This window comes from Rattus norvegicus, chromosome 8 (genome assembly GCF_036323735.1).
Source record: "Rattus norvegicus strain BN/NHsdMcwi chromosome 8, GRCr8, whole genome shotgun sequence".
Taxonomy (NCBI): domain Eukaryota; kingdom Metazoa; phylum Chordata; class Mammalia; order Rodentia; family Muridae; genus Rattus; species Rattus norvegicus.
In genome coordinates, this window is record NC_086026.1 from 121,076,673 (window position 1) to 121,100,579 (window position 23,907).

Genomic DNA, 23,907 nt, shown 5'->3' on the forward strand with positions numbered 1-23,907 from the left:
CTCTCTCTCTCTCTCTCTCTCTCTCTCTCTCCTGTTTCTCTATCTCGCTACCTCACTCGCTTGCAGGATTTCGATCTCTCTGGCTGAGTGTGTCCACCTGCCGGTCACTCTCGCAGTCCCGCCGGAGTCAGCAGCCTCGCTGGGGCCCCCTGACTGCCCCTCCCGGCCCGGCCATGCCCTCCCACATGGCTGGCTAGGCTCCCAGGCAGCGCCCAGCTCCTCCCTGCCAGTTGAAGACGCGTCCGGCCCGGCGGGCACCAAGAGCACGGAAAGCATTGCACATGGCCCCCCCAATAACTCCCACCCAAGACCCGTGCTCCCGACCCCTCCGCGGAGGGAGATGGCCCTGAGGGGACGCCTGGTGATGCCCGGTCGCTGCGCCACCACGCAAAGCCGAGGCTTGAGCGCAGCCGGCACCTGCTCTGTGCGCCGGGCGCTGCCATCCCCACTGCTCTCGCCACCCCTGGGCTGGAGACAAAGCGCATGAGCCACGCGCGTGGCAGCGCGAGCATCATTAATCAGAGAGGAAACTGGCGCGCTGCCCCGGCCCCGCCACCCTACCTCTCCCTCCCAGCCATCAGGAGCGCCCCGGAGCCCAGCCCTTGCCTACCTCGCTGGGGTACCACCTCCAGTCTTAGGGATCTTTGGCCAAAGCTTCTGGCGCTCTGGTACCCCGCGCTTACTCTCCGGGGCCAAGTGCAGAAAACAGCCCAGGGCAGCAACACCTCACCCCACCCAAGAAATAATTCTCAGCTTTGAGCTCTCAGATGCCCAGGCTTTGGAGCTGAGAGAGACCACAAGTCCAGCTGCTCAGCGAGGCTGGTCGTCTGAATGCAAGACCGCCCAGATCACAGCCGCCTCCTGCCCCGCTGGGCGCTGATGCGCTGACTGAGAGAAACCGAGCACTGCAGAACCCAGAGGGGTAGGGCTGGGGCAGGGAGCAGAGTTGACACCTGAAGAAATAAAAGCCCTGATTTACCCATTTGTTTTGGAGACGCGTACTATTTTTAATATGTTCAATTCATTTTTTTTCATTATCTAAGGGCACACTACCAAGAGGAGGAAAAAGTACAGTGAAGAGTGAATAAATTTCCGGAATACCACCCACCCGTGAGCGACTATACATCCTACTTTCCTGACAGCATAGGTCACCAGCCAAGAAAGTCCATTCTAACTTCCTACCCCCAGCTGAGAGCAAGGCATTGGATTCTGGGCTTCTTGGCTGGGTTGTTATTAATGGGTAGCAAAATTATAGTTGTGTACTTCTTGTGTGCAACTGCCAAAGCTCGTTTTAACAATCTCCAATAGCCGAGCTTCTGAAGTGCAGACAGTGAGTTAACTGTGGATCTGCTGTAATGCACAATACATTGAAAAAATAAATAAAAAACAACCTTACCAGTGGTGATTAGAAACGCCACGAGCAAACAAATATATAACTACCATAAACTACGCCACAAAATATCTTGTTTTATTTTTATTTTTTTACTTCTATTTAGGTACACCTACCTTTAATGGTAGATGTTTAAAAAAAATGAAAACCAAACAAAAACAGGCTTATAAGACACATGGCTTCCGTGGTATTCTAGAAGAGTGATTTGTGTATAGCGCCTGTATGGTCATGCTGCCAGCTACTAATATATAGATTAGAGATTTTAAAGTCTGTGGTGTATGTGTATGTGTGTGTGTATGTGTGTGTGTGTGTGTGTGTGTGTGTGTTCTCACATGCATGTGTGCACTCCGGGGAGTAGAAGTTGGGTTGGTCCTTGAACAGATCTTTATTCTTTAGGTTAGTGTCTGCCTCTGGGTTTCCACTTCTGCAGGGACTCGGGGAGGACACATCCACAGCACAAAGTTTCAGGCAAAAGGATCCTAAAGCTTTCAGGACTGACACCTTGGCATGAGCTCCATCTTTCCTACTAACACCTCTCAAAGCATACTGGGAAGTGTTTTCCAGCCATTTGGAATGTAACAGAAAAAAAAATTAAAATGTTTTTAATCATATCCCAAGAACAAAAGACTAAATTTCTTCTTGGGAAATTGTATTAAGTTGTGTATGTCATCAGTGTGGGTATCTCTTCCAGACAAAACCACTCCCCCTCCTACCCCCAGCTACACACACATATATATACTCATGCCTCCCCACACAAAACCCAATTCTGTAAACCAGAGTGGAAATTACAGCTTTTGAAAAGGACAGGGGAATTCTGTGAGAATTTTTAGTTTAAAAAAACAAAACAAAACAAAAGAAAAACTCTAGCATGTAAGACTGACGAGAAGTTTCTAAATCTTAACATAGTGGACAAACTGGATGATGATATTTAGTGCAACATCTCTTGTGAATTTTTAAGCTCGGTTTGAAAATAAGGAGTACACTTGGAATTAAAACATTAAAACTCAATTTTATTTTTTGTCTTTTCCCCTAATGTATTTTTGCCAACAAATCAGTGGCCTGAGAAGGCTAAAGTTTATTTGAGGCCATGTTGCTAATTGGTATTCAGCTATCCAATTTAAAAAATTTGTGTGCTGGTGTGGGACTGAAATATCCTCTTGGGGCTATTAGGCAGGTAGTGAGCAATGTTATTATTGTAGGCGTTCAGAAAGTGTGCACATTTCCTTAAATGATTTGAAGTGGTTCTTAACAGTTCAGGCCCTTGGCCTGACATACTAACAGATATTACATTGTGTAAAATGAGATCTTCTGGGTTGGGCCTCTGAGTGATAAAGTCACAGTGGTAGTGATGTCCTCACTTTAAAGATGACATAGAGGAGTGGGAAAACAGGAGGTGCTGTTACTCCTGGTCTGGGGCCCTTGAGTGTTTGCTGGCATTGTGTTTGAAATGAGGGAGTGAGTCTGTAACCAGGTAACCCTAGCTCAGGGAGTTGAGCTCACCTACACACTGGCAAACATCTGAGACTGTTGACAAGCTCCTTTAAACACATATTCCCCGAAGACACTAAATTAGTGCCCTTTAATGAAGCTCTCAAATTGGATTTTCAAAATAAGCCGAATTGCTAGAATAACCCAACTGCCTTTATGAGCACCTTTCCAGCTGAAGCGAGAAGTAGGATTTCCGTGCTGTTGAACTTGCAACATTTCTCAACAATTAGGTTGTGAGGAACTCCACTTAAGGGCGGACACCCCCTCCACTGTAAAGGCCCACATATTCCCTAGAGAGACTTCTCATCTGCTTCGTATCCAGCAAAACCGGCTAGGGTCTATTAAATATCAGTCTTGGGGTTGGGTTTCAAGCTTTAGAAATAGAAGTGAGGGAGAAAGGCAAGGAGAAAGATGGGGTGGGGTGAGGGTGGTTCGATGGCAAGATTAACATTTCAACCAGAAAAGTCGAGAGCCCCATTCTTATTCTGTACTCAGCCAAAATAACTCCAAAAACACATTTCAGAACATCAACAAAGACTGTTACATCATGTATGCATCTGAGCGTGAAGAAATGTCACGATCAAAAACAAAGAGGACTTCGGAGACTAGAAACCAAATGTTCAGATGGCACGGATCCCTTGGTTCCAACTATGTCTCCTCTGCAGTAGGCTGTGTGGAATGTAAGAAAATTATCCCGTGAGCAGGCAGACCATAAATGACCCCTGGCCTGCGCTCCCATGAAGTGATGCTCTGTTGCCAAAGCAGCTCAAGACGATTCTTAAAAATAAACGTGTTTGGAGCTTTCCTGGAGCCTCCTCTGAATCAGAGGAGGGGCTTTGGAGAGGCACGGGAGGCATCTGCTACAGGGAGCTTTGGAAAACCTATCAGGGAAAGATCTGAGCAACAATAGACCAGGGAGGCTGCTGAATAAGTTACCTTGTTTCTTTTCAGCATTCCTGGGCCAGATACTTTGACACTCTAAGCATCTTGCTTGCCCCGCCTCTCCTGCCCCACAATGCGGGATGCAGAGCAAGCACTGTGTTTGCCCATTTGCATCCTGAGAAGCCCCAGGTTTTCATGGGATCTGGCAGGGGGACAGGAAGACTTTCTTTCTGCAGAGCAGGGGTGGGATACCCTTGTCACCTACTACTCTAAGGCCACTTCGGATAGAAGTATAGTCCCACATGGAACCCACTAGAGGTATTATTATTGCTTCCTATTTTGCTTGTGGGTATGTTGTCTGTAAGTATGCACATGTGGTGTGGGCACATGTGTATTTGCAGTTCGTATTCACACGTGTGTGTGTGTGTGTGTGTGTGTGTGTGTGAATGCCAGAGATTGACATGCCCCTGCTCATCTCCACTTTTATTTATCAAAGTGGGGTATCTTGCTGGAGCCAGAGCTCCCCGATATATCTAGTCTCACTGGTCAGCTTGGCCAGGGCCTTTTGGGTCTCCAAGCCCATCGGGCTTCCCAGTGGATTCTGGGGATCCGAACTGTGGTCCTGAAGCATGTGCTCTCATCCAATGAGCCACTTCCCCAGACAAAGGTGTTACTGATTTAAAAGAAAACGAACGACCAAAACTCTTGGCCTATAAATCAAAGTAGAGAAAGAGCACAAGCACTGGGAGGCCATGTAAGAAAAGAGAGGTCGATATTGTATCCAGGAAGCCTCAGGAGGGACACAGAACACAGCCTAGGCTGTGCCAAGCGAGGTCTGTCGTCCAGCTCTTTTGTAGCCTTTCCTGAGGTCCCAGATTCTCCAGGATGGACACTGGTTCCTTCCTCACACAGGAGCAGAGGAGTGTCACTATCAGATATTTGGCTTCTTGACCACCAGTAAGCGTGGTTAATTAATTAATTAGGGATTATGGGGGTTGGGGGGAGTAGCTACAGTCTACCTCTAATGCAATGCAGGATGTTGGAATTTGAAAACTGTTCTCCAAAACTGAAACTGAGACGCGCGCGCGTGTGCGTGTGTGTGTGTGTGTGTGTGTGTGTGTGTGTGTCTGTACACTCGATACTTTAAAAAGTACTTGTTGTCTCAGATCCAACATCTCCAGAAGGACACCACTAGAGAGATATCTGCATAAATGTACAATTTGTCCTCTAAAGCCACTCTTCAAAGAATGTCTTTTTTTTTTTCTTTTCAAAATGAAATTTACATTTATGCAATGTAAAGAGGCAGTTTGGGGAAAAGAAGAGGATTTCAAAATCAAAGGGGACAGAATAAAACCTTTCCCGGAATACAACACCCAAATTGCCATAGCTGTTTGGCTTAGCCAATCTGCATGCATATGTATCTGTAAATCCATGGCTCTGTTCTGCGGTCGTGGATTATAGAATACGTGTTATTTTATAATCCACTCCCCCGTTCCCTGCTCCCCTCTCTGCTTTAGAATGAATCATGAGTTCTTTCCATGCCTTTGCCTTATTGTTAATGACAGCAGAGGGGTTCATTAAATCTTTGAGTATACCTGTGCTACAAGTAAAAGAATGCATGAGTTCCAGCTTGGGAGATTTTATTCTCTTTAAAGTAAATGAATTTTCCCTCCTGAGGTCTCCTGTAGCCGAGGCTCACCTCAAACTCCTCATGTAGCTAAGGATAGCCCTGGACTGATCCTCCTGCTTCCAGATCCTATGTGCTTGGACTGTAGGCTTAAGCCGCTATGTCCAGTGTCCACACGGCTGCTCATGAGACCCAGAACATACTCCATGCTACATAAGAACACTACTAATAGAGCTATACCACCAGCCCCAAGGGGAATCTTCAAACTTGAGTGCTTCATCCAAAAAGGACCCATGTTTATATTTTATGTTTGATACGATCCTAGATTAATTATATAGAATTAAATGAGAGTTTACTACAAAAAAAATGTTAAAATACACTTTTAAATAAATGGGATTTTAAAGATATTTTAAAAATCTGGTGTATTCGTGTATGTGTTCCTGTACGTGTGTGTGTGTGTGTGTGTGTGTGTGTGTGTGTGTGTGTGTGTGTGTGTTAAGAGGGCAACATGTTAGAGTCCGTTTCCTCCTTCTACCCCATCGGGCCCTTTGATTCAGCTCAGGTCCTCAGGCTTGGCATCAAGCACCTTTGTCTGCCGAGCCATGCCACTGGCCCAAAGTGGTTTGAATTAAGACAACATCATTTTTATGTGGTGAACAGGAGAAATACTCTGTGTTTACTAACGGTCACTTTACTTCTCTTTGGTAAACAATTTTAAATGAAACGGAACACCTTCAGACCAAGAAGTTAGGATTTGATGGGCGGGAGATCCGCCCTCTTCTCCCTAGGGATAGAGCAGCTCCCTAGGAAACACCGGACGGTGTCTCAAGTTCTCCTCTTCCTTCGCTTATGACTGTCGCCATTCAGAGTCAAGGGCACCGATTTGATTTATGTTATGACAACGCCCCAGCTCCTAGGGCTACACGAGCACAAAGTAAGGATCTGTGGGGATAGAGAGAGTGCCAGGCAATAGTCTGTAGTTGCCTTCTCTGTGCTTTATTAACCCAGGCTCACCCAGCCCACCTTTGTGACCTTCCTGCAGGTATTTATCCCCCGCTTCTGCAGTCTGATGAAGTCCTGATGAATGGACCATTCAATTACCGTGGGAGTGGATTGTATCACATCGTGACAAATGACACTTCTCTGTGGTGTGCTAGGTTCTTCTTTATCCTCCATAGTGATACACATGAGATTGGACATACAGAGAACCTAGGCAAGGCATTATGAAAAATTCACAAACTTGACGGGTCTCTGAGGCTCTCTAAGGAACCAGTTTTGAGGATGACCCAGACACGTTAAGCAAGAACTCCTATCGTGGCTTAAGATACTGAGAACTGTTGCTTGTTACAAAGTCCATCTAGCTTGTCATCATTTATAGACTGCTGATCTCACAACATGGTGCAGTGTAGTAAACAGAGCCAGGCTTAGGATTCCTTCCCAAGGACAGAATTGCTACGGAACCTGTCACCAAATGACTGTGACTCCAAAAAGTCATTTTTATCTATGAACTCCATTATGCCTACTTTTTATTATTACTTTTATCTTCATTTCTAAAACGCAGGGAAGAGTCTACCTTTTCACCAAATCAATCCTGTGCCGTTCTGTTGACACTTTATGATAACGCTTGGCACACACCCAGAAGGAGCTCGTTCCTAGTGTATGTTAACATTACCCCAGCAATATAATTACACTACTCTTGTCTTTGTTTGAATTCTATAACTAGCCTAGAAATCTTCATAACAGTTTTTACATCAGAACTGAGTTGAAGTTAGAGGGTGTCTGGAAAGAGCTGCTGGCTTTTGCTATTGTCTCTCTAAGTGTAAAATCTGAGCTAACACCCCTCTTTTCACCTGCAGTGAGGATTTTCAGGGTCCAGCACTACTCCTCGATGATGTTACTTCTGCCTGTAACCTCTTTCATTCCTAGATTCAATTGTTTAACTTCTGACCTGTTTTTACGAATGTTATCAGAGTTTTTTGATAGTAATTCTCCAAATAGCCCAGGTGTTAAATAAAACACTTTTACTATTTCATTAACCCCTACATTTTTTATTTTCTTTTGAACATTCTAGAGATTGTTCAATTATTATTTTGACCACCTAAGGAGTAAATTTAGCTCATTAAGTCTGAATGTTTTTCCCTGTTAGATACACTTAAGAATGTATATCTCGACTCAGCATGCATCTGGTGCAAACCAAAGTTGTTACCATTGAAGCTTTATTATTGTTACTACTATATTATACATTATAAATATATATTATTACATTATTATACTACATATTAAATTTATAATATTAATGTTATTATATAGAATATAATTATATTTATAGTATAAGCTTTATTTTTATTATGGATGTTCTATACTGTAATTTGCATTATAAATCATTATCATTCCATAAGAATTTAGAAATATTTTTACCATTTACATTTAACTTACAATGACCTGTTTTTTAATCACCTATTATCAGCTAATTTTCCTTTATCTCAATCAGCGATTTTAGCTAATTGAGCTCTCCTCTAGCCTCTATGATACAACGTCTTCTAATTGTTTGTGTGCTTTGGACACAATATATCTCCCTTAGTACAGGGCTCTGTGTAAGTAAATCTGACCGTTTAGCTATATAACAATAAAAACCATTTGCACTTTTAAAGGAGACTCTGCTGTTCCTTCTGTGCTGTTGCATCGGTCTCCCAGCCTTTGAGTGAGCAGCGCTAACGTGTTCTATTGTTTCTAGAAACTTGCTAATCTTTCCTGTACAAATATTGTGGGTTTTGGTTTCTTTTATTATGAGTACGCTTTGAGACAAAATGTTAAATTGCGCATTATTCCGCTAAATTTTTAATAATAAGCATGCATTCTAGCTACTCATGTCTCTTTGAAAGTTGATTTTGCCTGTCATTAACATAGAAGGAAATGTTTTCTTTTGACCTGCCCCTGTTGACAGATGCAACATTTGCTTCGAACCTTCTGTATTGATGCTAGTGTATGTTCTGAATTGAGGTTGTGTTTCATTCCTGGTAGTCAACCGTTGGTCTCTTACAAATACAACCCAGGGATTAACTTGATAGATTTGTCTTCATTTATACCACCAGGGTTGTCCTTCACTCTGTTACTCTCTTCCTGATTTAGTTCTGAAGAATTTCCCCTTGACTATTGCTTCTTTGATTTCTTTCCTGAGGCTTATATTAGAAATAAACTGTAGGCTCTTGCTGCTCAAAAACGACTCCTTTTCCCGTATGTGCTTCTCGATGGCTTTCTCATGTCTTACTTTGATCTTTCTCTTTTTCTTTCCAACCTGTGATCTTAACCACCTATTAGACTTCACTATAATTTCATTTATACACATTTTAGACCTTCCACTTTATAATCTATCTCTTGTTCATCATCCTATGTTTTAGTCTGTGTTCCTCAATCAGAATGGTCTCTTAGTGCCCTTCCATGGACCACCCAAGGACTGGGTCAACCATCTCATCTGCTAACCTCACATCCGTCTCTGGCTTCTGTGCAAATCTAATGCAAAAATAGTGAATCACCTTTATCTTAAAAATCTGCACTTAAGAGGCTGGAGAGATGGCTCAGTAGTTAGGAACATCTGTTGCTTTTTCAGAGGTCTTAATATTGACTGCCATCACTAGTAATGCAGCTTACAACTCTCTGTAACTTCAGCTCAAGGGAATTCAGCACCCCTGTCTTCGGTGCACTCATGCCCACAAATCCTTGTGCAAACATACGTATCTATACACAATTAAAAAGAATAAAAGTAAAGCTTTTAAAACGAAACCTGTGCTTGGTTGGTCTTTCAAAATAATTTAAGGACTCAGTTTCATTTAATATTTTTATACATTTCCGTTTCCTAGTAATGTGAATACTAAGTTTTTATCTTTATGTATCTCAGAATAATTCGCTCTTCATTTTCACATTCACCTTATTAGAATATAGCTGTCTGGCTTTTTACCCCTTGCAAACATAGCACACAACTAACCTGCCGTTCTGCATACTTTTAAGTCTCTCTCCTCATGTTGTCTGCCTCAGTTTCTTTTCCATTGGTGTGGCAAAACACCCCGAACAAAGGCAATGGAAGGGAAATGGGTTTTATTTGGGCTTGTAATTCCTGAGAGATGTAGCCTGTCATAGCAAGGAAACCATGACAACAAGCAGGAAAGGCACAGGGGTTGGATCACGAAGCTGGCTGGTCACCTTACTCAGCGCTCAAGAAGCTGAGTGAGCCAGTTGGTAGGTCCAAGCTGTGAAGCCTTCAGTCCTGCCCCTGGTGACCCGCGTCACTGACAAGATATGGAGACAAATAGATGTGTCAACCTCAGACAGAGGCAGGAAGTGATTCACAAAGAGCCATCTTCTAGTGGCCTCTGAAGCTCTGACTTCTCCGTTCTTCATTCTGAACCTACGTGGGACTCTTCTCTGCTCCGCGTAGGAGGACTTGGATGACTTCCTCAGTCTAATTTTCTTTTCAATCTATATTTCTTTTCTCATAATTACTAAGCCTCCAAGGATGCTCTTTCTAATTTCTTTGTGGATTTGCCATTTCTATTAACTCGACCAGAAAAGATTCATCAGTACGAACTGAGCATGCCATAAAAAAAATAACTAAATATTTATTCTAAAGTTTTGGTTTTATTAATATACCTTATTCATTGTGAAAACTTTAATAACTCATCAATTCCAATTTGTGCTAGTCATATACTTTTGGGTGAGGTAACACTCACTGGAACATAGCTGATATACAGGAGTAACATCCTTAAAGAGGTGCTCTCTGCCCCAGAAGCTGTCAACTGTCCAGAGCTTCTTTGCTTGACAAACCAGAGCATATAACACTTTTTATAGATTGTCCTTAGAAAACAATGTTGTACTACTGATTTATAGCCACAAGACAAAAATTTCATGTAAATCAAATATTTTCACACATACATACTCTTACATACAAACTTATTAATTAATCTTACATGTATAATTACTTATATGTATTAAAATATTGTATAGTGCAGTATATTATACAGTAGTACATATAATTTATAGGGAGAATTTTCATCGGGTTTAAGGTTTAAGGACCTATTTGATTTCATTATTGTCTGCTCCATTGTGTTAATGTGCTTGTTAAAAAATCGGTTGGCTTGTGTGTAAGATACATAATAGCTTATTGTACAACACAGCATAGATCACATATGACATACAACATGTTGTTTTAACATATGTCTGCATAGTGTGTTATTATTAGGTTTGAATTTTTTAGACTTACCTATTATATTTCATGTGCATGAGTTCTCTGCCTTCATGGATGGATGCTCTGCCTTCATGGATGGACGTGTACCACATGCCTGCCTGGAGCCCACAGAGGTCACGTAAGGGAATCAGATCACCTGGAGCTGGAGTTACAGGTGGTTGTTGGCTGCTATGTGGGTGCTGGGAACTGAACCTGGGTCCTCTGAAAGAGCAGCGCATGCCCTTAACCCTCTTAACCACAGAGCCATCTCTAACCTCAATGTATATTTTATGTTTTAAATGCCTGTCTAGTCAACAAATGAATTTTGAACAAGTATTTCATGTACTATGACATGTAGTATAGATCATATACATATAATGTATTGAATGTACATGTAATGACTATTTGTATACATTCACAGGTATACATGTATATGAAAACTTCTGGTTGCTTTTTTGAAAATTTATTTTACTTAGGAGTTTAGTAGTGTTGCAAATTTTCATGCCTTATATCTTGTTTTTAAATTATTTCTTTTAGTTTCTAAGATTATATTATGATTTGATCATTTATTCTTCCCTTCTTCCCTCCGAACCCTACATTGTACCCCTCCTTGCTCTCTTTTAAATTCGTAGCTTTTAAAAAAATCATTGTTACATACATGTATGTGTTTATATGTCTGTGTATATGTATGTGCATGTGTGTATAAGTAAGCGTGTGTATACAAGTATGTATGAGTATATATGTGTGTTTGTGTGTGCATGAGTATGTGTTTATGAGTATATATGAGTCTCTGTGGGTTTGTGTGTGCATATGTGTATAAGCATGTGTGAGTGTTTGAGTATGAGTATGTGTGTGCATGTGTGTGTATGTGTGTGGTGTGAATATGTGTGTGTGTTTGTGGGTGTGTATATTTGTATGTGTGACTGTGTATATGAGTATGACTGTGTCTGTGAGTGTGTGTGCATGTGTGTGCATATATGCCTAAATACACAAATACAACCTTCTAGTCTGTGCTATGTTACTTCTAAGTATATTTTCAGGGTTAACCATTTGGCACTGGACAGTCAATTGGTATGTTCTTCTCTGGGAAAAGCTATTTCTCCTGCCGTCAGCATTCCTTGTAGAACAGGGGCTTGTCAGATTTAAGAGCCTTATATATTCTTTGATCTTTTCAGAAATAAACAGGTTCTGTTCAGCCTTAGAACAGCTCTAAGTTAAAATTTTAGTTGTTTTCAGTTTAAAATTTATTTTGTTATTTTCTCACATCTATTCATTTTCTCACATTCCTTATCTTTTTATTCATTTAAATATATTTTCACTTCTCTCATTTAGTTTAATTATGATCCCTGCTTTAAACCTGTTAGTTACTAATTCTAAAGTCAGAGCTCTCTGAAGGGTAGGCTAAATGCCATCTTACAATTATTATTTGAGAATTAGTAACACTTTGCATTAAATGACAGACTGGGCGAATGGCACTATTTAGTCTTTTTTCTATTGTGACCCAGTGACTGGTGTGGTGAATTTTGCTTTAGGGGACACTTACCATGACTGGACTCTAATTGCTTACTCAGCATTTAAATCGGTAACTGAAAATTCTGTTCTACAGGAAGGTCTGCATCTGTGCTGTGCACAAAGGGTGAGAGCCCTGAGGTTTCAGATGAGATGGGCAGAATGTGGGCTCCTCTGTGTGAACAGCTCCTTTGGAGTCTTCTATGACTCTCCACAAATCATGTGATTAAGCCTAGGCTGAATAGTCTTACTCTAGTTTGTTGGCCAACGGTGAACCATGAAAATGTTTAACCTTGAATCCAGTGCTCTTTTGATTCCAGGAGCAGTTCCCTTCCAGCATCTATTGGCTTTCATTCTACAGAGTTCACTATTTGTACAGCAGTGAGGTTTTGGTCTGTTGGGCACTTACTTTGCCACACTACAAAGAGGACTCAAGAGTTTCTTGGATTCCCAAGAAGGTCAACTGGATGACACATCAAGAGTGTGTACATGTAAAACTTAGACCCTGGAGAAGAGATAACACCCCAGGGTCTCCTAATACTGCACTTTCCCATCACCATACCTGTGTGTAAGGAGCCTGATTCGTGGTATCCTGCCCATGTTCCCCAATAAAGGTAAGAGAAAGAGAAACACAATTGTTATCCCCCCACGGCCTCCTCTTTGGTTTCCAATTTTGTCTTCTGCATTGTGTTTCTTCTGAACTTGACAGTATTTCACTGAAGCATGGGGATGTATTGACTCACCCCATAAAGTTTGATAAAGAGAAAAGACAAGCCACTGGGTAGCTAACTGGGATATTTTACAGTGGAAGCACTTTAAAATCTCATGCTAAATATTTGTTAACAGAAAAAGATCTTTTCAGGGCTTTTGTCCAAAAAAGAAAAATTAACATCTTCCTGTTGGATATAGTTTCCAATTCAAGGTAGATTAAAAATCTAATCTTGTCTTTCTGCTCAATTTGTTAGACATGCTACTCAGGTACACCATTTTCCAATTGCTTTTAAAATAAATTAAATTTGATGTATTCCTCTCTCGGTCATGGCCATTCAAATTCCTCACATTTCAATAGGCTTAATTGAACAGAAAGAATAGAGGGGAATTTGGAGCCATGACTCAGCAGTTATGAACATATGCTGCTCTAGCAGAAGACCCAGGCTTGCTTCCCAGCACCCATGGGTGGCTCACAGTTGCCAGACACTTCAGTTCCAGGGAATTTAATGCCTTCTTTTGGCCTTGGTGGGCACTGTGCATACATGTGCACTTAGGAATGTGCAGGCAAAACACTCATTCACATAAACAAAATGTGGATTTTCAGAAATTGGTGTATGTTTCTTCTGGTCCATATCTGGCAAGTCATGCAGGACTGTTTCATGGGAGTTTGTCTCATTTACCAGAGAATGCAAGTCCTTTCCCTAAGCAGAGGGGCTGCTCAATAAGACAAAGTGAGGAGCACAAAGTCACCAGTGGAGAGTAGGTATTTGGCATTTATGTCATTAAGGTCTTAGTGGCTGAACACCAATAACAAAGGGGCATTCTGTAAATAGATATACTATTCTGCATGTGAGATGTGGTCCAGGAAAGGTAAGTTATGATCAGAAAGCACAACAAGGATGAATAGCTTGTACAGAACCAGCAGACCCCACTGAAAGGAAGAGGGATGCTGCCCCAAAAAGATACATATATTTGCTAAGTGGATTTTAGAGGTATTAGGTGGGGATGTCAGAGAGCAGCACAGACAGATCATCCAAAGGTCGAATACTCAGCTACCATGGATTCTAGAATCCCAGTGTTAATCTTAACTCTAGCACAAAGGAAATACACTGTGGCCATAGGCACTCCAGTCACCTCTGCTGCTACCAAAAGCATCATTGCCTGAGGAAATTTCAATGTACTCTTATCCCAACTTCACCCAAGAGTTGGGAAACTCCACCTTTCCCTAGTTCTGAGCTGCAGGAGAAATGAATTGACTAAGGAGATTAAAACCAGTTCGGAACATGGTGTATTGAAAATTCTCAAGATTTCAAAGGAATAGAAGTAGGAAAATTCAGAAATATGATGGACACACTTTATGTGGTCTGAGTCTCCAAATGGAAATGCTACCAGGGACGTTTGAACTGAGCTGGGGAGTTGGCTCTGGTGGTAAAGTTCTTTCTTTAAGCAAGAGGACTAGAGCTCCGTCACAGAACCTGGCATGATGACATGCTGGGAATGTGGGGTAAGCAGGTATCTGGGACTCTTTAGTCAGCCTGTCTAACCTATGTGGGGAGTTCCAAGCCTGTGACAGACCCTGTCTCAAAAGCAGGTTAAATGACACTGAGGAGCCACACCCAAGGTTGTCTTGTGAACTCTGTATGCAGGGGTTGGGGATTTGGCTCAGTGGTAGAGCGCTTACCTAGGAAGCGCAAGGTCCTGGGTTCGGTCCCCAGCCCCGGAAGAAAAAACTTACTGAACTCTGTATGCATAAGCATGTACATTCCTCTACACATCACATGCACACGTATACACACACACACACACACACACACACACATACACATACACACACACACAGAGTACGGAAAGATCAAAGAATAAAAACAACTTTCAATTCTTGCATTGATAAAATGTTGGGAGAGCTTAGTGGACGCCAGACAGCTGTCCCCCAGAATCCGGTGCTCGAAGATCATGAGTTAAAACTGGAAGAGAATGTGAATCTGAGCTGAGGCACAGCAGCCAGCACAGCTGTTCCTGAGCTATTTAAAGGGAGGGGCGCCCCAGCATGTGGCACCTGATGACACGGAATACAGACCTTGCTGCTGTGGGGCCCAGAGTCGGTTGTGAGCTGTCACCAGAATGCCAGTCACTGATGACTGTTCTCCTCTCACTTTCAGTGTCCTTGAAGACTCTTCTACATGTATCTTAGGTACCCCCTCTTCAGTAATTGCAATTCAGACCTTGGCACACACTGAAGAACTCTGGTCGGGAAAAGGCTGTTCTGTCCCCAAAGGTCAGAAGCTGTGTCGTTTCTTCCTCGTTTTCTGATATGTGCGTAAATGAGGGAGATTTTTCAGCATGTTTATGTAATGAGGAAAATGAAGGTCTGTGATAGAAATCTCTGTTGTCTCAGTGCTAGGACGCTATGTGCTGGGACAGGGAGGCGGGGCCTCCAGGAGATGACTATGTCACAAAAGAGGAGGCTTCGTGAGTGGACTTCATACGCAGATGCAAGAGACCTCGGGGAACCCTCTTGTCTCCCTTCTGTGGTGAGAAGCTGGCAGTCTCAGGACTGAGGAGATAAAGGCCCAGTGGATAAAGCCATTATCTTGCAAAGAAAGAAGAACTGAATCAGATCCTCTGAATCCTTATAAATGCTAGGTTGTGGTCCTGATGGGTTGTACCTCTCAGTTTAGAGGACAGAGACAGGGCACCTCGAGAGCAAGCTAGCGAAGACCAGCTACATTTGTGAGCTCTGGGTTTGATCTAAGAGGCCCTTCCTGAGTGAATGTGGTGAACAAGCAATCAAGGATGTTTCCTAACATCAATCTCAGACTTCCACACAAAGGTGCACACATTCTCATCCACACCAGGTGCTCCTACACACATGCAAAATATGCAAACACATACCCACGAATGCAAATGAAAACAAAAGGAAACAAAATTAAGTTCACAGTCTATTTGCAACCTGGCCTGTAAGACAGCCCTTACCGAGCTGACTGTGTCCAGACTTGTAAACTCCAGATGTATGAGAACCAAAGTTACGTTGTTTTTGAGGCAATATCATTCATGGCATTTTTGTTAAAGCATCATGAAGGACCTACATAAGACATTAGCATCGTCATGAACAGTATCCTCCATGACATGAGTATCAACTCAGACATGGCCATTGTTTGACTGTTCTTTACTCAATATTATACATAAAAATAATGTCCCAGATATTAGAATTTGGGTCTCTTTCCCCTAGTTGGGCTGCCTTGTTTGCCCTCAGTAGGAGAGGATCTGCTTAGTCCTGATGAGACCTGATGTGCCAGGGCAGGTTGGTAACTTCTCTGAAGAGAGGGGGATGGGGGAATGGGAGACAGGGAGTGGCATGGTGGGATTGGGAGGAGAAGAGGGAGGGGCTGTAATCAGGATGCAAAGTGAATAAATAAATACATGAAAAACGAACAAACACCCCAAGCTCATGCTTACAAGTATTTGCTGTGTAGAAAATAACTTTAAAATAAGCTTGCATTTTATTGTAACACAAGCATCCACATATCTACCATCTGGTGCACATCTAGAAAAGCCCTTAAAAATCTTATCAAAGGTGTTGAAATCTACATCTGGAATTCTGCAAATCTCCCCACTTCTCCATCAAATTTTGTCACTGATTTTTCCTCCCTTTCTTCCTGTCCTCTACTCAGGGTTGTAAGCGTCTACATGCATGTTCCACAGAATTATATACTATTGCCTTGCCTCCTATTTCTCTTTCAAATCCGAATGAAAAGATGAAAAGTCAGGCAGTGCATATAAGCTATATATCATCTCTCAGTTCTTTTGTAGCCAAAAAGAAAAAAAAATCACATTTCTGTGATGTATCTGTTTTCAAACACAGAAGGAAGGGGCTGTCCTTCTTATCTGTTATGTGATATTCTACCATTGTAGTTTTATATATTTTCCCCTGTGGAAGGCATTGTTCTGTTGCTATTTTGGGCAGCAAGCTGATTCCACAGCAATTGCTTTAGGGAATGAATGTCTGCAGCTTATTATATACGTAGTTCATACATGTGATCATGACTGGTGGGGACGTTTCCTTGATTAGTCGCTGATGTGGGAGGGCCAGTCCACAGTTGATAGTGCCATCCCTAAGTGTGTGACCCCGGCCTGCATGAGATGAGCAAGCCGGAGGTAGTAAGCCAGTTTTCAACGTTTTCTGTGGTCTCTGTCTCCGTTTCTGCCTCCAGAGTCCTGCCTTGAGCTCCTTCCCTGCCTCTCCCCTCGATGATGGACTGTTAACTAGAAGACTTAATAAACTCTATTTTTGCCCAACTTGAGTTTGGTCATAGTGTCTATCACAGCAACAGAAAGCAAACTAGGACAATGTATACACAGTTCCAGAATGGTCAGTGTTCTGTTTGTTTTCGGGGACTAGCTGCCCTTTTGTTTTATTTCTTTATTCTTTGTCTTGCTTTGTTGTGGTGCTGGGGACAAACCTGGGATGATCATCTTACACTGTGTATGTGCTAAGCAAGTGTTTAAGGTATGTAACATTAATCAAAGTTTTCTACATAGTTCATGACGTTTTTGACCAAGGGATGGGGAAGGTCATGTGACTTGACTGGGACTATAGCACAGGAGGAGGAGGAGGAGGAAGAGGAGGAGGAGAAAAGAAGAAGAAGAAAAGAAGGAGAAGAAGAAGAAGAAGAAGAAGAAGAAGAAGAAGAAGAAGAAGAAGAAGAAGAAGAAGAAGAAGGAGAAGAAGAAGAAGAAAAGAAGAAGAAGAAGAAGAAGAAGAAGAAGAAGAAGAAGAAGAAGAAGAAGAAGAAGAAGAAGAAGAAGAAGAAGAAGAAGAAGCAGCAGCAGCAGCGGCTGACTGAGAAAGGTCTGAAGAGACTTAGAGAAGAATCAGCAATGAGAAAATATCACCACTCATATGTAAAACTCCAAGGAATTGGTGCCTGGTGGAAGATCGTCTAGTCATATACTGCTCTTTAGCATATTATAGTCTACTTAGAAATGCTACATGGAGAGCCTTGGCAAGAGATTCTAACTATGTTGTCTCATGTGAGCAACGTGAAGGGATTTTCAGGAACTCTCAGCTCTACACGTGAAACTCTTTTCAACAGAATAAGCAATGTGTGGCGATGCAGCCTACAATTAATTCTCTCTCTTCCGATCCATCTGCATCATTCAGAGATGGCTTCCTTAACCGTACCACCTCCCCCTCTGATATTTTTTCTTATTTTTGCTCCTCACCTCAACAATGAAAGGCACAACCTTCCATGTACCTTTGACTAGAACATGCAGTAAATGAAGCCAGGTTTTCCACTTCCTTACTGACTTGGCTGATGGTTTATTCTCTCCACTGACAAAGAGGAGGGTCTTGAAAGTTGGTTATGTTTCAATTATTTCTCTCAGTCCTATTAATTTTTACTAAACATATTTATAAAAAGAACTTCCTTTGTGGACACATGAATATTTTGCATCATCTTCCCCACCATGGGCCTTGGAAGTCCTTTACTCTTTGCATTGCCGCAGTTGTTTCCAGGTTTGGAAAGCCACAGTAGTTTGAGTAGAGTAAGTGGGTAGAGGTGCTTGCTGCCCAGTGTGACAACTGGACTTAAATTCAATCCCAGGAACTCAGATAGTAGAGAGAACTGATTCCCACTAGAGTTCCTCTGACTTCCACACATGCACTATGGCATGTGAACACACACACACACACACACACACACACACACACACACACAGACACACACACACACGGACGAGAGAGAGACAGAGACAGAGACAGAGACAGAAAGAGGTAGACAGACACACCAAGAGAGTCAAAAACAGACAGACACACCCAGAGACAGACAGGACAGATACACACAGAGACAAAGAAACATAGAGACAGAGAGAGAGAGAGAGAGAGAGAGAGAGAGAGAGAGAGAGAGAGAGAGAGAGAGAGAGAGAGAGGGAGAGAGAGATGCAGAAAGACACACATATGCAAAGAATACTATAAAATGAGAAAAATAAACCTATGGTAGTTTGCTTAGTAACTTTTCTATGGTATTAAAATGCTCACTTTCACCTCATCAGTGAAGAAAGGTCACACTTCACTTTTTCTACTTTTGCCGATATCCACCCAAACAGGAATGGGTGTTACCTCATCATGGTTTTAATTTCCATTCCCCTAATTAGCACTATTTGGTACTTTTACAACTATCTATTATCCATCTGTCTGTCTCCTTTTGAGAAATGCCTATTTGAGCTCTTTGTACAGGTTTTAACAAAATGAATTTTTTTCCTTGATAATGAGAAGAATGGTGTCTGTATATTCCCCACATCCACACTTGTCCTATGCCACAGGCTTATCTTTCCTACAGCTGTTCCCTTGTCATAGCGAACCCACGCCACTTGAAGAACAATTGCACTCACCTATTACTGTTACTCGCGCATTTGAGGTTTTAACCCAAGAGTCTTTGTTCAGGTCTAGGTGATAAAGTATTTCTCCCATGTTTACTTCTAGAGCAGTGGTTCTCAACCTTCCTGATGCTGCAACCCTTTAATACAGTCCCTCATGTTGTAGCAACACCCAACCATACAATTATTCTCATTGCTACTTTATAACTATAAGTTTGTTACTGTTATGAATCATAATATATGTATTTGTGTTTTCCTATGGTCTTAGGTGACCCTCTATAAGTTTCAGAATATACAAGTTCATGGGTCCTATTCTAGAAGTTTCAGTTTAGAGTCTGCAATAAAAAAAATCCATGATTCATTTGAGCTGAGTCCTACAGATGATGAGATACTTGGGCCTAATTTCGGTATACAAGTATCTGCTTCCTCTACATCACTTATTAGAGAGCATGTCCCTTTTCCATTATATCTCGGCCTTTCAGAAAAACCACTTACTAGGGAATAAATGGATTTACACTCACTCCCTATATTCCTGGTTTTGTTGTTGTTGTTATTATCATCTGTTATTTGGCTTTTTATGGTTTCTACTTTTATGGTTTCCCATAAATTTTAAGATTATCTATTTAGTGAGTTTTACTTCTTTGAAAATGTTTTTGGTATGTGTTGGGAAGAGCATACAGTGCTAACCTTCAGAGATGTTTTTTATAGGGATGGTATTTGATTTGTACATAATTGTCTTAGTTATCACTCTATTACTATAAAGAGAGACACTGTGATCCAGTGCAACTTATCAAAGAAAGCATTTAATTTTTGACCCAAAATTTCTCCTGTCTGCAAGGAATGCAGAGACAAAGATGGGGCAGTGGCTGAGGGAATGTCCAACCAGTAAACAGCCCAACTTGAGATCTATCCCAAGGGCAAGTACCAATCCCTGACACTACTAATGATGCTATAGTTTTAGAGAGCTACTCTATGACCCTCCCTCATTGTGGGGGAACATGTGGCAAGCAGGAAAGAGGAGTAGCTGAGGTCTTACATTCTGATTTGTAGGCAGTAGAAAGGAGAGAGAGAGGAGAGAGAGAGAGAGAGAGAGAGAGAGAGAGAGAGAGAGAGAGAGAGAGAGAGAGAAGAAAAGTGGGTAAAGTCCATCTCCAGTGATGTGGCCATACTTTCTAACACTTCCAAAAGAGAACCACCAACTGGGAACCAGCCAAGATTTCAAATATATGACGTATGGGGACCATTTTCATTCAAACTACCACAAGAACTATATTTAGAGTAAGAATTTTAATACAATTGCATATTATTTTGTTTATTTTTGTCTTCTTAATTTTTCATTAGTGATGTATTTTTTTTATTTTGATCACTCATTTGATTCGTGAAACTTATTCCAAAGACAATTTTGTACTCACTCTAAGTGGGATCATTTTCTTTGTTTTCATTTCAGAGGATTTTCCATTAGCAAATGTACACACTACTGATTTTTCCTATCGATTTTGTATCCTGCAACTTTATTGAATTTGTTCATTGGTTCTAAGAGGTTTTCACTGACATCTTTGTGGTGTTTTATTTAGATAATCACGTTACCCACAAATGGGTAATTTAACTGCTTTCTTTACAAGTCACGTGCTTTATTTTTTTCTCTTACCTATCATTCTGCCTGGAACTTCACAAAATTGGTTGAATACAAAGTTGGTAACTTTGTCTCTTCTGGATCTTACAGAGAATCTTCTCATTTAGCTCAGCTTCAGCCCTGAGCTGGTAACCAGGACCCTTCTTGTGTTGAGAGTGTCTCTTCCTAGTTAGTTGAATATTTTTTCCCCACAAAGAAATACTGAATTTCATTAAGTGCTTTGAACTTGCTTAACTTTGATGAACGATCTGGTAATGTGGACTTAGTTTGCTAGTATTTAGTAGAGAATAGTTGCATACATGTTCTTCAAAGATCTGCAGTTTTTCCTTCCTCCTGTCCTTTGTCCTCTCTCTCTCTCTCTCTCTCTCTCTCTCTCTCTCTCTCTCGTTCTCTCCCTCCCTCTTCCTTCAGCCCTTACCTCCTTTCTCTTTCCCTCTTCCTTTATCTCTTCCTTTATCCCGTTTCTCCTTCCCCTCTCTCATTCCTTCTACTCCTCCCCTCCTCTCCCACTACCCTCCCCTTCCCTATATTCCTCCATCTTTCCTCCCTTTCCTCATTCTTTTTTCCTTCTTTCCCCTTCCACTTTCCTCTCTCTTCTTTGCCACTTCCTCCCTTTCCCTTTCTCTTTGTTTCTTTGCTTCTTTCTCACACACTTTTCTTCCGGTGTCCTTTCTGGTTTGTTGCTAGGGTACCACGGAATCCAGCATCATATTGGAAGCATCCCCTTTCTCTACAAGGGGATTTTAATTGGAACTGGTATTGGCTCTTCTTGAAAATGTCTGGTAGAATGGTAGAATTTCATAGTGATGTCACTTTGCTGTTGGATTTACTTTAACGGGGAATGTTTAAGCCTCCCGGTGCACGTGGAACAATGCCAAGCTCTTCCCTGCTGAGGTAAGAAGGCTCTGCTCTGGTTTCAACAGAGTCTCAGCTGGTTGAAGGGTGTCTCACTAGCTCCGAAATGCCTTGGCAGAGAGAGTGCTCCTGCTCATAGTTTGTTGACCACAGCTTGTCACATGAAAACAGATTTTAGGGGAATTGGGAAGCTTTGGGGCAGATGCATTTTAGAAGAAAGCTATCCATTTACTCTTGCTGCAGTAGTCTTTACATGAAGTGAAGATGTCTTCTCTGGGCTCCACACTTTACAGCAAGCAGAACTGTGTTAACTCATGCATGTGACTCTATACATTTAGCAAAGATTCTAAGGGTTCGGCATCACTCAGGGTCAAATACTTAGTGCAGACAGACAGGTGTGAGTCACACGCCACATGCATGAGCACAACTAAGCCATTCCAAGTCCCATGTGGCAGAGCCTTCTCTAGGACTTTTGCCCTATGTCCTAGATAAAGAGATCAACTAAGTTCATGTCTGAAGAATTTCTACTTGACTGACCAGGACAAAAGGTAGTGCCTAAAAATGCAGGCAGGATCTGAGTCATGGAGGCCCTTCTGTAAGAGAAGATGTGAATTTTTGCAGGTCAGGCATATTTCCCCCAGGTATGAATTCAACATTTTAAAGACGTGCTGTGCTGATCCACTTACCAAAGTTGACTGGTGTCTGTTTTATTGACGCTCATGTTTGTTTCTGTCCAAGCAGTAACTCCTTAGGTGTTTACTGCCATGTGTCACTGTTTTAATTAGCATGATTATAGTTTTAAAAATTTTAGCTGCCACTGGGAGAAAGAATAGGTAGTATTTATTTTTCTACTCTTACTATCCTTTCATAGTCCCTCTTCCCTCTTCCTTTCTCCCTCTTCCTTTCTACTCTTTTCCTCAATTCCCTTGTCCCCAAAAAGTAGTTCCATTCCTGGTTTCATATATATATATATATATACATATATACATGTACATATATTATATATAATCTAGATCATATACATATGTACATACACCTGCATATATTTAAGGATTAATTACATTTAGCTTTATACCTAAAAACCAATATTATTTGATTTATATTAATATTATAATATAAGTTTTATTCTTCATTTTTTCACTTTAATTTTAACACCAAATTATGAATGCTTTGGGTGATAAAATGACAATTGTGAAGACACACACTCTGTTTTTGAGTTTCGTGCATTTATTTCATTTTCTAATTTATTATATTTTGGATGTGTTTCTACGGTATATTTTAATTATGTCACTGTTGCCACCTTGAAGCAAACTATAAGGCGATGTTCATAATAATAACAAATTGTGGACTTTACCTGAAGGAAAGGGAAGAAAAGCACATTTTATACACTGACTTATAAAGTATTGTCTTTATATTGTGACCCATTTACTTACTTTAGTGATGTGAATGTGAAGCCTTCGTAAACGTGAAGAGTATTAGGTTAAGGTGCTGGTGTTTCTTTTTCGATTCTCATTGAAGTATAGTTTTTTCTACCACTGTTCAGCATTTACCATCTCATTTATTATCTACAGTTACTTACTCCACTATTACAGGGGACTTCCCTCAAAGTCTAGGACCCTCCAGTAACAGGCAGCAACCACTGAGATGAGAAAGAGATCTAGATCTAGTTCCCAGAATCTGTGTCAGAACAGAGTGCCTGTCCCCCGGGAGCCTGCCTTTGCTGGCAGTTAGTGGGCAGAGAGCAAATACCACAATGCGCCCCCATTACACCTGCAAGGTGGATAACAGCTGCAAGGTGGATAACAGGTGGTACCCCACAGCTGTAGGCTACAGAAATTCTCAGACTCCCATGCTCTTTGGGACTGATGCTTTCAATGCCTGCACCCTTAGGTATTACACACAGTGGTAACTTTGAAATCCTACTTTCCTGATTCACTGGTACTAGTCCCACTGAGCTGAAAGCATCCCAGCCCAGGTACATCATGTTCAGAGTATTTTGTAGATAAAGACCTTCCTTCTTATCAACTACTTCAACATGCTTGCCAACCTGATAATTTATCAATATGTTTACAAGCAACACATTGGGCCATCAACCTTTTTGCTTCAGTGGAAACATCCTCCCAATAATTAAAGACACATAAATCATAGGTCAGATGGCTCACTTCTTCCTAGTAATAGTTATCCTATCTATTATCACAGGAGAATTTGTAGTCATTATG

The 23,907-nt window shown here is 41.5% G+C and overlaps 1 protein-coding gene across 2 annotated transcripts in view; it reads right to left on the bottom strand.

Annotated features, from left to right (window-relative positions):
- The window catches only part of Arpp21 (cAMP regulated phosphoprotein 21), a 164,623-nt gene extending 163,709 nt beyond the window's left edge, over positions 1 to 914 (bottom strand). For both annotated transcript variants that reach the window (XM_006243975.5, XM_039081801.2), the window contains exon 1: positions 611 to 914. The gene's annotated coding sequence lies outside the window, so the exon portion shown is untranslated. The remainder of the gene's footprint in view (positions 1 to 610) is intronic.
- Positions 915 to 23,907: the final 22,993 nt, after the last annotated feature.